This window comes from Myxine glutinosa, chromosome 6 (assembly GCF_964187855.1).
Source record: "Myxine glutinosa chromosome 6, kmMyxGlut1.1, whole genome shotgun sequence".
Classification (NCBI taxonomy): domain Eukaryota; kingdom Metazoa; phylum Chordata; class Myxini; order Myxiniformes; family Myxinidae; genus Myxine; species Myxine glutinosa.
The window spans coordinates 28,830,215-28,845,016 of record NC_136266.1 but is presented as its reverse complement, the minus strand read 5'-3'; the positions used below and the strand labels follow the sequence as shown (position 1 = coordinate 28,845,016).

The window sequence follows — 14,802 nt, the reverse complement described above, 5'->3', positions numbered from 1 at the left end:
GCAATCATCAAACTTCTGGGTCTCATTATGAGATGAGCACAACGGGGGGAGATCTTCAACGGGCTACAACTTTTATCAAACTTAAGCCTTTGCATTCTTAGCGCAACAATCGGTGACGATCCAAACTGAAAAGAAGGTCATCTCTACGTTTGGCAAATCGATATTGCTGAATTCACCAAGAGAAGACATCAGTCGCCTTTCTCCATGTTCACACGAAGAAGCCGACACTAGGCTACTACCCCATGCAGCAGATGCTGCTGGCAATGGATACCAGAAAGTCATGTTGCGTACTGTGGACACTGACGTTCTTGTCTTGGCTATCGCATTGTTCAACCAAACGAACCTGATTGAAATATGGGTAATGTTTGGTACAGGAAAGAATTGCAAACTCATACCAGCACACACCATTGCCCATACCCTGGGTCCAGAGAAATCTTTGTCTCTGCTAATGTTCCATACCTTCACCGGTTGTGATCAGACGTCATTCTTTCTGAACCGAGGAAAGAAAACAGCATGGAACACAATGAAGGTTTTCACAGATGTCGTAGAAGCCTTTGAAACTCTTGGTGGAGTACCTCCTTCAGAAGGGACATTGAAAGAACAAATGCAAACAATTAAACGGTTTGTTGTCGTCATGTATGACCGGACAAGCTGCTGTAACGGTGTTGACGATGCCAGTAGAGAGTTATTTACTCAAAAGGGGAGATCCATTGAGTTCATTCCACCTACTTCAGCCGCACTGTGTCAACACGCAAAGCGGGCAGCATATCAGGCAGGGCATTGCTGGGGGCAGGCATTACTGCGAGATCCAGAGTTACCAGATCCCACTGAGTGGGGATGGTTCAAAGGGGCCTCACAGCTGTGGGAACCTCTGTGGACAACCCTGCCTGAAGCATCCAAATCGTGCAAAGAACTTCTTAAGTGTGGTTGTAAAGTGGAAAGAGGATGCAAGCGCCGGTGCAAGTGTGTTAATGCAGGGATGGCATGTACAACATACTGCAAGTGTCACGGAGACTGTGAGCGTCATTAACGTGATGTGTGTCCACCATATTGATAGATGCGTTTCTCATGAAAAACAAATCGTAGTAAAGCCCATACCTACATGTGTTAGTAATAAAAGAATGAGAATTTGAAGAAAACGTGATTTCATTAAGGATACATTAGCTTTTACGGGTATCAACTTAAGCTTTTAGGTACTAACATGGCGGCCATTTTGGATTTCTGCGCCATTTTGAATATTGTTGCATTGTTGAAATATGCAAACATCAGTATAGAAACTAACTATGCAATTTCACGGTTAAAAAGCATGAAAAAAATGAAATCCGCACATTTGAATATTATAAACAAGAAAGTAGTATTTTGACTCGGTGGCGGCCATTTTGAATTTGGTGGCCATCTTGGAAAGAAACTGAATTGGCCCCATATCCAGAAATATTCAGCACATCGAAAGCTACATCTGTGCCAATTTTCATACTTTTCACCCAAAATGCACAATTGGTCTGGTATATTGCACCATTCTGCAGAACTAATGACGTTTCTTGTTTGTTTGTCTGTCTGTCTGTTTGTTTGTGAAGAAGATATCTTAAAAAGTTGTGGATGTATTTGGACGAAATTTGGCAGAGATGTAGCGTATGTGACAACGACGAAGTTATTAGATTTTGGTGAAGATCCGGATTCGGCTACTAGAATTTTTAAAAGTGATTCTTCACCATTGGGAGATCGGGCCAAAAACGATACATAGCAGGATATCTCAAAAAGTTATGGACGGATCTGGATGAAACTTGGTGGACATGTTGGGTGTCTGACAAGGACAAATCGATTCAATTTTGGTGAAGATCTAAATATGGATTCTGATGAGTATTATTTTATTTTAAGTGAATCTTCACCATTGAGCGATCGGACGAAAAGCGATATATAACATGATATTAAAAAAAAAAAGTTATAGACGAGTTGGTTAGGTGATGAGAACAAGTCGATTACATTTTGGTTCAGGTCCGAATCCAGATCCGGCCTATCGGTGGGATACAAAACATAAACTGTTCATCCTGGCGGATGTATGCGCTCTACCCAGTGCCGTTCTAGTTGCTTCTGTATTTATTGTTATTAATCCTTTGGCATTCTATTGTGAAACTAACATGAGAGGTCCATCCAAATACGCGACATATTATCCAATAGGCACAGTAGGCTGTGTTCCAAGGGCCAACGAAATTTTGTTTTGATTTTGATTATTTATTTTTTTGGTACACCTCAGTATCACCACGAAATGCCAGTCTTCTCTCTGCAAGGAACTTTACTATTGTAAAGACTCTCCTCAAAACTTCAACCCAGTATTTACAAGATCTTTCTTTCATTTTTTTCATTTCTGTATCAATTCTGACCAATTTCTGGTGCTTCAGCATCATGTACAGTGCTTTGATGTAATCCTTTGACTATTCATGAGCAGTAATCCTGGTCTTGGCATGCTTCCAATCATCAAAGCCAGTTTGAAATTGATTAAAACACTTGCTGCTGCCACATAGTTTGTACACATAGCAATGCACTTTACCAGTTGAAGGTGAGTAAATGATCTAATACCTCTGGACAGCCTCTCCATTTACAAAGTGCCTCAAGTTTTATTACCTCTTCTTTTCACCAAATTTTCTACCTGAAATTGAAAAGTCTGAATCATCAATATTCTAAGATGGGGTGATATCAGCAAAATTAGGATCTCAAATTTGCAGTGACTTCTGTCCAGAGTGCAGGATCACTGGCAGGCTTAGGCCTACTAGTAAAGTCAGCACCTGATGTTAGCTTTGGAGTCTCCGTGAATTTTTTTTTCTACCGCGTCATCTGCTTCGGTTGAGACGTTGATCGATTTCCCCTCTATGTGAGAATAAGATACTGCTTCAAGAACCAACATTTTCACAAAGTTCACCATAACCCTGATCCAACTGTATCATTAATAGTGATGGGTCCATTGGAGTTTTTGCAGTATCACTTTTCACATCCTTTACCTGGTGTTGGCTTAGCGGTTAGGGTGTTGGCTTGGGATCCTAGGATCCTGGGTTTGAATCCCAGTCGATCGCTGAATTAACATCAGTGGGTTTGACTTAGCCTGTCATCTTTCTTAGGTCGGCAAATTGAGTACCAGTTCACTGGTAATTCCCTGTGTGGCAAGAGGCGACCAACAGGGTTGGCGGCAGGAAGGGCATCCGGCCATAAAACATTGCTCCAAAAAAGGGGACCACGGTGCCCAAAAAAAGGCCAACCCCTGCTCTGCGGGGGGAAATGGCCTCTAAACGTGATTCTTCTTCTTCTTCACTTTGCACATCCTTGTTTATGAACCTCAGAATAGATCCATTGATGATCCCCTTCAATGCTTCATCCGTCTTGTCTCGTTTCTTCCTCTTCTCATGTCCTGACTCGTGCTTTTTATGTCCATCTGACATATTGGAAGACTGGGTTAGTTGGATCGCCTAAAATGAGAAAAAAACAAACACAATTGTATATCAGTAAATTATTTTGAAATTAATTATTATTTATTATTATAATTTAAAATTGTATGTTTTGCAAACATAAGTTCCACAAAGCGAGACTTGATCCTGGAAATAATCGTAGTTGCATTCTGTATTATCTTATGAAGATGAACACTCATTCTACGGATATGGGCCTACCAAATAGAAGTGCCTAAGGCCTACAAGGATCTAAATCTGGCCTTGCTGACACATTGAGGCAACATGGCAGAATAGCATGAGCAACCTCAAGAGAGAGGCAGTTCCCACCGCTGATACAAATGTCTCGCACACAAACATTGCCGCAGTCAGCCCAAGAGACAGTCGAGTCGGTGGAGGGTCGGTGGAGGGTCGGTGGAAGGTCGGTGGTCCTTCAGGGAGTGCAAATTTAACCCAGAGCCTAGGAAGCTTGTAGGTGTGTGCATACCTCTAGGCCATCTGCCAGCCTTAGTAGGCATATTTAAATGCATAAAACCTCATAGCTAATTAAGATACTTAAAACCTCTGATTATTTAAATACAGTAATGATAACATCATAGCTTGAGGGGGCTTCATCCGCCGATCTCCAAAACGGGTGCTGCCTAGGGTGGTCCAAAAATTTGAAGACTGGATTTTCATTTCTCCACAAGCCGGCCCCTATTCGTATTGAAGAAAGTAGTTTGTGGTGAAAATTTGAGCTTAATTGGACAACATGTAGAGGTTGCTCAAAATGTTGACAAATTTTAATGAATAATAAGATACAGAATTTTTAGCATCATCCATCAATTCATAGATAATTATCTATTTTCAATTACTCATATTATTTATTATTGTTGGCTTGCACTTGTCTTCAATGGTATGACCAAGAGATTGTGCAAAAGCACTGGCCACAAACATAGCACGCCGATCTGAGATATTTACTCTGTCCAGAGTTGCCACTATTGCTGGAGTGATCACCTTGATGGGAGCCTTTTTCGCCTGTTTGGCAGAAGATGGACTTTGGAGTTTGAATTCATTGTCCCCTGAATCGGAGCTTTCAATCTCAGACTCATCATCATCATCAACCACAGCCGATGTTGATGGAACAGATTGCATTGCTGTTAGAGTCTCAGCGGCACGTTTCTTCTTTCTTTTATCTTCATTCTCAAGCCTGATACGCTTTCTGTTCTCCTTCACTGCCAGAGTGTTGTCCACAGATCCCATACGTGACCTTGAGGGATCCTCACGCTGCATGATAAGGAATGCTTTGTCTTCTTCATTCGTCATTTTCTCAAGCGCATCATTTGGTGAGATATCGATGAGGGATTGAAGATCATATTTGAACATCTGCTCCTTCACTCTATAGTTTTCGAATGTCTTGGTTCTATTTTTCTTTACCAGTTTGTAGGCATCATACAACTTCAAAAGTTGGCGCTCACAGGAATCTACTCTCTGCACTGGAATTCGTGCTTTCTCCCAGTATGCGCACACAGCTTGTACACTAAGTTTGGCACTTTCACGAACTGTATGGTGTTCTTGTATGTGATGGTACACCATTTTCTGCAATGTGTGTCCTTTGGTTGGTAGTCCCCCACATATTATTTCCTTTTCAGACTTGCCCAGCAACCAAACTGTGGAAGAGCTGCGAGTTTCTGCCATCTGAAAAAAACAGGATAAATTTAAAATGTTATTTTTTGAGCAACCTCTAAATAAGTTCCAATTGACCTCATATTTGGTTCATATGATCTTTATAAACATAGGAACAAGGGCAGCCTTGTGGAGCATGGATTTTTAATGGTATTAAATATTACATATATCTGTGGACCACCCTAGTGCTGCCCCTCCATCCACAAGTCCTGGTTGTTCGTTCCTAATAAGTTTCCAAACTTCTGAGCCAATCTCCCTGAAATTTGCTTCCCCCGAATTATTTTCACACGTGGAAAGTCGTCACAATAAAAACTTTCAATTCGTAATCGTATGTAAAAACTTTAAATGCCAGAACCATTTGCAAGTCTGAGATGTTTCCATGAAGGCGTCAAAACAAGTACCACTCATGTGTGCACCCCTTAACTCCTAGTCACTCCACCCTATTCAACACCTGCTCATCTACAATATGGCAATGGTGGAAGGGAAGCAAATTGACCAAAATGCAAAGCATCAGTTTTTGGAAAGGAGTTCTTTTCTTAAATAAAAAAATACAATCAGTAAGAACCCATAAGGGGAAGTGTGTAATGATCATGTACCCTGATCTGTACAGAGCCTCGGTTGTGCTGAAACATTTTCTTATCTTGTGGGTTTACCATCCTGGGTGGGAATTGCTCCTCTGACATGGAAAGGAATTTGGCCAGGGTACCTGTGATAGCTCACCAACGCTTCGTGAAGGACACTGAGATTTTTTTTAACACCCACCAACTAATGCTGGCAGGTGCGATGCCCAGTTTTAACGTCAATCTGAAGGAGGATGCACACAATCCACACATTGATGCTTCACCATGGCTGTGAGACACCAGGTTTACAGTTTATAGTTAAGCCCAGATTAAAATCCAGGCTAGACAGCTCATAGGCGAGTTTGCGTAACCCCCAGGCCATCCTGCTTCCCAAAAAGTCCCCAAAGTACCAGTTTATGGCTCTTTCTTGGACAAGTCTTTCGATTGAGTAGTTCATTTTTTAAATTAAAACAATAAGGTTTAGAAAATCCAGACATTGTGATAAAGCTGAATACATACATTTAGCCCAGAGACAGAAGCTCGTAGTCCCTGAGGCAAAGTCAGGAAAAGCTTGTCCTTGACCCTCAGGCCAAAACGCATGCATCGTAGTCATTGATAAAGTTGCTGTTTTTACCATGGGCTCGCATAGCGAAAAGCGGGGTTAAGCATTCAGTTACGTATGTACGTGTCTGCATTTAACAAAAAATCATTTTCTCGGCAACCATTGGTCCGATTGACATGAAATTTTCACCTTAGGAGGGCCTCCCCCTTAAGAATATTTTAATGCTTATTATGACGTCATAGGTCACGTGGTACAGGCGCCATCTTGGAAAAGTTCGCACCTCTATATCTCTGAAAGCACTCCATGGAAAAAAATTGAGACCTGTCTCATTATCAACGACTCCCAATGGGGAATAAGATATGTTAATGATGATGTCATCGGTGCCTTCGTCATGATGTCATAATTCGACAAATACACATCCATCCAAATCCAATCCAAATCCAATCCAAAATATCCAATCCAAATACACTTATCCAAACATTAATTTTTTTTTTTCTTAGCAACTGTTGGTCTGATAGACACGAAATTTTCTCCAAAGGAGTGCCTCCTCCTTTAGAATATTTTAATGATAATCATGACGTCATAGGTCATGTGGTACAGGCGCCATCATGGAAAAACCGAAAAATGTTGCACCTCTATATCTCCAAAACCGCTGCATGGAAAAAATTGAAACATGGCTCATTGTAAAGAACTCCATATGGGGAATAGGTGTTGTTAACGATGACGTCATTGGTGCCATAATTATGACGTCATAATTTGACAGGGACAACGCTTAGTCTGATCAGTTTGAAATGTATTGAGCGTGATCTATGCAACAATTATATTAGAGAATATAAATTTATGAGGTCATCGCTCACGTGGTCTGGCAGCCATATTGGATCAAAGAAAAAAAAATGTTCAAAAACAGAGGAGTTGGCTCGCAACAAGTTGACTGTGCAGGGTAAGTATTCTATGAATACTGTTACATATTTATATGAATGTATGTGAATTACCATTCAGGTCTTTGCTTATCCGTGTGTAGTATATTAAGTTGTTGTGTAGTTGTTGTGGTTGGAGGGTCAGGAGCCCTTCGGAGGGAGTGGCCGGAAACGGAATTGACCGGAAACGGAAGAAGAAAAGACACGAGGAAAAAAGGACGAGTATGATTCTCTCTCGCCCCGCTCCGACAAAAGGTGGGATCGACCTTGCGCTGCGTGAAACAGCGGCGTTCCGAAGCCTGTCTGGCGAGAGGAATTACCGGAACGTGTACCGGCCCGGTGGAGACGTCAAGTTGACGTGGGGCCGTGCATCGAACCCGCGTCTGGCCTCGTTCGAGGCACCGTCCAAACAGACGCGTGCGGGTCGCACGTTGGGGCCTAACGCGCCTTGCAAGCGGCGTGGGGTTTGGTTTGCTCTCCCGTATCCGCTTCGCGTGGCCACGAGGGGCTGCAGCCTCGGTGCCTGGTACGATACCTGCCCGGTGGAAAAACGTCCACCCGGGGTTCGTTCTACCGCCCGAGTGCGGTGACGGCGACCATCATCTTGGTCAGGAGGGGCCCAGAGACATTGTGCGGGACCGAGACCAAAAGGGTGTCGTGAGTACTCACCGGGACACACGTATATAAGATGGCCATCTTACTCATAGGAAAGTGCTTGTGAATTGGGAATTGTTGATGATTGTATATGGTTGATTGCTCGGGGAAAATCTCCGTGGTTGTGTCATTGCAATTGTATGGTCATTCCCATTGAAATATATCCTTGAACGTCAGTTGTCTCCTGGGGTGAAATTCATATGGATTGCGTGGCGAAAGCGCATAGTTAATACAGCTTTCTGGCGAAGTTCCTCTCACGGTCCGGGGGTCACCGAGACCAGGTATTCACCGAGGGGACCACGTAACAGAATTGGGGGCTCGTCCAAATTACGATTTGCGGTTTCGCAATTGGGTCGACGTCCGGGATTTAAAATTGTATAAAATAATAAAATAATAATTTTTTATTAATTAAAAATTATTAATTAATTATTAATTGGTAATTTTTTTTTTTGAGAAATTGGGGTAAAGTCTTGGGTGAAGGTTAACAGGTGTTAACGATAGGCACCATGGCGTTTGTGGCACAGAACTTTGGGGTAACCCCGAGTGAGGCACAGTTCCGAGCGTTGCTAAAGTCGGACCTCTTGAAATTGGCCAAACATTTTAACTTGGAGGTCCGAACTAATTTGAGGAAGGCAGAGTTGCAGGCCACGGTGATACAATCTATGGTGGGATTAGGAACATGGGACGAGTTAGCCTGGGAGTGGCTACCCGAAGAACCAGAAGACGTTGAGCTCCGGAAACTGGAGTTGCAATTACGGAGCCAGGAACGGATCAAAGAAGAAGAAAGGAAAGCAGAAAAGGAAAGAGCAGAAGAAGAAAGGAAAGCAGAAAAGGAAAGAGCAGAAGAAGAAAGGAAAGCAGAAGAGAGGAGGGAAGAGAAACAAGCAGAGGAAAGGAGAGTGGAACGAGAACTCCAGGAAAGGTTAGAAGACAAAAAAGCAGAGGAAAGGAGAGCTGCAAGGGACCTCGAAGCAGAGGAGAGAAAAGCGGAAAGGGAATTAAAGGAACGTGACATGGAGCTTCAGCAAGAAATCAAATTCAAGGAGCTGGAGTTAATGAGAGAACGGGGAGAGGCACCACCCTTGCTGACGGGGTCGACACCTAACCAGAAAACCTGGGATGTGGGCAGACATGTGAGGCTGGTTCCACCGTTCAGTGAAAAAGAAGTCGCGAAATTTTTTCCACACTTTGAGAAAGTGGCTCGACAATTAAACTGGCCGGAGGAGGCCTGGACCATACTCGTGCAAAGTGTGCTGGTGGGGAAAGCTCAGGAAATTTATTCGGCGCTACCAATGGACCAATGTGCAGATTATGAGGTACTGAAGAAGCACATCCTCAAAGCCTATGAGTTGGTTCCGGAAGCTTACAGGCAAAAATTCAGGAATGCCAGGAAGAGGGAGAGTGAGACCCATGTGGAGTTTGCCAGAGTGAAAGAAAACATGTTTGATCGGTGGTGTGAGTCAAAAGGAGTCGGGAAAGACTTCGAGACATTGCGGGACTTGATCCTGGTGGAGGAATTCCAGCAGTGTGTCCACGAGGACATCAAAGTGTACCTGCAGGAAAAGAAGGTACCAAAGTTGTGGGACGTAGCCACCATGGCAGATGATTATGCCTTAACCCAACGAATAGGGGTCCACGAACCTAACTCCTCGCCTAGATCTCCGCAGGGGAAGTGGGGAACAGCAGGTGCGGAGAACGACCATACATGGCGGCGGCCTCGAGATGATTATGGGGACAACTATGATACCCCACCTGTTCGAAATCAGAGGGATGCGGGCCCAAGACAAACTTATAGTTCGGGGGGCCCGAGGCAGACCACGAGTTTTTCCTCCGGGCCTACTTGCGCTTTTTGCAAGAAACCTGGACACTTGATGTCCAGTTGTTACCGCATGAAAAGCGAAGACCCAGAGCGGAGTCCGACTACTACGACTCCAAACGCAATGGCCATTGTGAGAAATCGCCATCAAAAGGGTTACCAACCATTTATTTCAGAGGGGTTTGTGTCACGGGATGGAGCCTCGGCTAACCGGAAACCGGTTAGGATATTGAGGGACACAGGGGCACATCAATCTTTAATGCTTGAAGGCATTTTGCCATGGTCCGAGGAGACGGCAACGGGGGATAGTGTTCGTTTACAGGGGATCGGGGGCGGTGTTAGTGCTCCCCTTCATGTCATCCATTTGGAGTCCGATTTGGTGTCAGGACCGGTCACCGTCGGTTTACAAGCCACGCTTCCTGTAGAGGGTGTATCTGTGGTTATCGGGAATGATTTGGCCGGGGGTCAAGTTTATGGTAACCTGAGGGTTGGTAAAGAGCCCGGCAGGGAAAATAACGCCACACCAGCTCGGGATGGCGACAAAAGTGCCAAGTTATTTGTAGGGGGACTGAACTTCAAAACAGAGGAAGAAGTTCTGACCTCTGTCTTCAACAGATATGGGCCGCTGGTGGAAGTGCGGTTGGTAAGAGACTGGGAAACGCAACAGTCAAGAGGGTTCGGCTTTGTCACGTTTGCCAGCACAAAAGACGCCAGAGAGGCAGAGAAGAATTGGAATGGCAAGGATTTGGAGGGTCGGACCATAACAGTAGGGAAGGCATTTCGTAGGCGTCGAGAGGTCTACAGGAGAGAACAACTGGGCGGTAGTTTTGGTAGTGGCCGAGAAGGAGACCGCTATTCATGGGACTACAGGGACAAGTGGTCGCACCCTAATTATTAGGGAAGTTCTGAGAAGTTGAAGCACTGAATGCGGCGGAGCCGCCGAGCCAAGATTCCTACACGGATTAACCGTGAACGCCGTTCCTAAAGGCGTCCATGTAGTGAACTTTCATGCACGGACTAACCGTGAACTCCACGTTCCTCAAGGCGCCCATGTAGAGAACTTTCCTGCACGGACTAACCGTGAACTCCACGTTCCTAAAGGCATCCATGTAGTCAATACTCGGCTTGGCCTCCCGGAAAAAGTGCTATCGAGTGGCTTAACTTTGGATCTTTGATCAACCCCTTAACCTTCATTCACAAGAAACTGGCGGTCAAAGTCAGAGGGTCATGAGATGGAGTTTGATTTGGCAGGGACAATGTCGTTGCTGGTGCTTAGTCCAGAGTGAGTAATCTGGAGGGGTTGTGGTGAAATTTTGGTTGCTTTATTTTTAAGTGATAACTGTGCCCGGGGGCAACTGATAATGTGGGGGGGTTGAGTTATCTGGTTTGTTTCTCCAAATTGGCCGGCAAAGAAAGTTTTCGCTGGGTTCAAACTTTCTTTCTTGAAGGGGGGGAGTGTTACATATTTATATGAATGTATGTGAATTACCATTCAGGTCTTTGCTTATCCGTGTGTAGTATATTAAGTTGTTGTGTAGTTGTTGTGGTTGGAGGGTCAGGAGCCCTTCGGAGGGAGTGGCCGGAAACGGAAGTGACCGGAAACGGAAGAAGAAAAGACACGAGGAAAAAAGGACGAGTATGATTCTCTCTCGCCCCGCTCCGACAAAAGGTGGGATCGACCTTGCGCTGCGTGAAACAGCGGCGTTCCGAAGCCTGTCTGGCGAGAGGAATTACCGGAACGTGTACCGGCCCGGTGGAGACGTCAAGTTGACGTGGGGCCGTGCATCGAACCCGCGTCTGGCCTCGTTCGAGGCACCGTCCAAACAGACGCGTGCGGGTCGCACGTTGGGGCCTAACGCGCCTTGCAAGCGGCGTGGGGTTTGGTTTGCTCTCCCGTATCCGCTTCGCGTGGCCACAAGGGGCTGCAGCCTCGGTGCCTGGTACGATACCTGCCCGGTGGAAAAACGTCCACCCGGGGTTCGTTCTACCGCCCGAGTGCGGTGACGGCGACCATCATCTTGGTCAGGAGGGGCCCAGAGACATTGTGCGGGACCGAGACCAAAAGGGTGTCGTGAGTACTCACCGGGACACACGTATATAAGATGGCCATCTTACTCATAGGAAAGTGCTTGTGAATTGGGAATTGTTGATGATTGTATATGGTTGATTGCTCGGGGAAAATCTCCGTGGTTGTGTCATTGCAATTGTATGGTCATTCCCATTGAAATATATCCTTGAACGTCAGTTGTCTCCTGGGGTGAAATTCATATGGATTGCGTGGCGAAAGCGCATAGTTAATACAGCTTTCTGGCGAAGTTCCTCTCACGGTCCGGGGGTCACCGAGACCAGGTATTCACCGAGGGGACCACGTAACAATACCATCTAGTTTACTTTCAGTCATCATCAGCAAAACTAACTCAGCTTTAAAATCATACTTTTTACCTGGCCTATACATTGTATGACACCGCATAACATGAAGAATACTTTTAGAAAATGGCTCATCTGCACAACTTCACAAGTTTTCAGTGATGTCAGACTGGATAGATGGAGAGAGAAGTAGAAACGTCTTTTCTGTACATAAAAGACAGTATTAGCCTCAGGAAACTGTCTTATGAGGATTCCAGCCTCGATATAAGAATAGGAAAAAGAATGCCTTCCGGAAACGACATGCTGTGCGAATGCTGAGCAATCTTGTCATCCAGAGAAGAAGAGCTTGGATGTCATTTTCAGACAGTTTGAAAAGCAGAGTGCTGTGCTACATGGAGTAGTATCGGTGTTGGAGGGTTTGAAGGTGTATTTATGAGGAGGGAAAGGCGAGGTGGGGTGGAGGCTGCAGGCACATTAGAGAGAAGGGATATGGCAAACTATAGGTCCAGGAAGGGAGACGGGGGACAAGAAAGAGATGTGGGAATCAGCCAAATATTGATTGGAGAGGGAGAGCGGACATGGATCTGGATGCCTTATTTTATGGCTAAATATATGGCAGGGTTCTGATACTCTTCCATGGTTATTCAAAGGAATCATGTAATGTCAATATTATTACAGTACACTCAGCAAGGTTGTTTGTTAGTGTTATTGTTGTTGATATCTTGCAATGATCAATATAAACAATATCAGATGTTTTACCATGGCATTGATCAATATAAACAATATCAGATGTTTTACCATGGCATTGCTGTTTGCATTGCAGTATACCATCTATCCAAGTGGACGGTATGTGCTGATGCCACAGCATATTTGCAAGGAATACACCGATTGGCTTGCCATTCTCTTCCTGTAGTGAAAGTCTAGGGCTGGAATTTGTAAGTTAATCAATTATGGTTACATCGTCACATTGTTAGGAGTTGAATGGTGGGTAGGCCGAACCCAGCTTCAGGTCAGCTATCAAAATACTGTATCTTTGTCAGACAGTGTCAGCTCCACACATCCACAAACAACTCTAGATAAAGAAACTTTGTTCAATTATCCAACTTCATGAGTTAAATTGAGGAACGGAGACGGTCGGTTCACATTCCCTTTCCGATACCGCCCCTCTTGGGCTTATCTGTCACCACAGAATGATCCTGGACCTTCTAGCAAATGCCATTCTAGTTGGTATGGGAACCTTCCATCTTAGACACAGCGAGAATGTTCCGGCACTTTCCATCAAGCAGTTTCCAATACAATACTGCCCTCCACATTCAAAATCAGCTCATTACATTGTTTCCAGGATCGGTGGAATTTCGCATATTCGTGTAACATCAAATTTATATTGTGTAACATTTGATTTTAATTATTCCTTTATATACATTTACCAATGTCCATCTACAAGTACAGTAATCAGTGCATACTGGCTATAACAGATAGATTTTAACTGACAGTCATAAACTAGAACGGCTCTTAATAGAGCGCATACCTCCGCTCGGCTCAATAGAATGTTTACCTTTTGTAGTCCACTAATAGGCCGTATCTGCATTGTGCAGGCTTTATGGGCTGAATCGTCACCTAGTGTGTTGAATTTCCTTGGAAGGGAAGTCGTATATCGTATGTTGCGAACTGTGTTGTCTGTGCGTGCGTTTGTCTGTCTCCCGTTTATGGCTGCCGCTTTCCATGCTGCGTTTGAAAAGTTGTGCACACAGGCAAAGCTCAACATTCACTTTTGGAATGATTGGAGAAAAGGCATGAATAATGTTGATGCCAAATGTTATTTCACAAGCAGTTTTTTCGACCTCCGCTGCTCCACTGCTATACCAACCTCTTCTACTCGATGTTGCACCACCATTTCATGGTTGCTGGTATAAGTAGCTCAGAGCTTTGGCTCTGAGTGAAACCGAGAGTGCAACACAATTAACCTTTTAAAAGTCCATGAAATAATTTATATCGATAGCTTAACTTAAACTTTTCCCGTCCCAGATGGGTACTCTTGCTTGATTTCCCCGTCATTAGGGATGGGAAACTTTTGCTTGGATAACTTCCACCAAATTTTGCATTTGTGCTTGGGGTACCCCGGCGTCAGGTCTTGGCCTTTATATAAATCTCCCCCTACTCCCACAGGTGAGGGGAGATGACTTGCGATTTCCACCTACACATGTGGAATAGTGCACATGGTTTAACCACGGACCCCTGTCGGTGGAAGGGGGTATTAAGGGTGGGAAATGCTGCCAATTCTGAAAACAAATCTTCTCATTCCTGAAGGGGGCGGGTATGATTAGGAACGTAAAACGTATATTTGCATGTGAATATTCTGGCCACAAGATTGCCATATAAGGCAGGTTCTACTGTTTTGGTATGTCAGAGTGCTGGAAATTAATTACTGGAAATTAATTATATATCTGCTAAATACCTCTTCGTTTAGGCCATCACAAATTTGACAAAAATATTTCAACATAGGCTTGACTCATCAATAATGAAGATGGTGCCATCTTAATAAAAGGTGATGACGTCAAGAAACCATGAAAATAATACAGTGAAAAAATGTATAAAAGGATATAAACAGAATACAAAATGACACCTCAGATGGTACAAAGACATGCTAGACATACTGTTATCTCAATTGCATGCAAATGCAATAAAACCAAGGAAGCATCTGAAAATGCAAAGCCCGTCCGCATCCGCTTTGTAATCAGAAACCTTCTTTTGTCTGCTAAACATCACAAAAACATCTAAAAAAGAAAAATCTTGACCTTGACCTTTTGACCTCAAAAGCAATATGATTCAG

General features: G+C 44.2%; 1 long non-coding RNA gene across 1 annotated transcript in view; it reads right to left on the bottom strand.

The window, feature by feature from the left end:
• Positions 1-1,131: 1,131 nt before the first annotated feature.
• Positions 1,132-14,802, bottom strand: part of LOC144892497 (uncharacterized) — a 78,898-nt gene continuing 65,227 nt past the window's right edge. The window contains exon 3 of the long non-coding RNA XR_013623703.1: positions 1,132-3,455. This is a non-coding gene — a long non-coding RNA (uncharacterized LOC144892497). The remainder of the gene's footprint in view (positions 3,456-14,802) is intronic.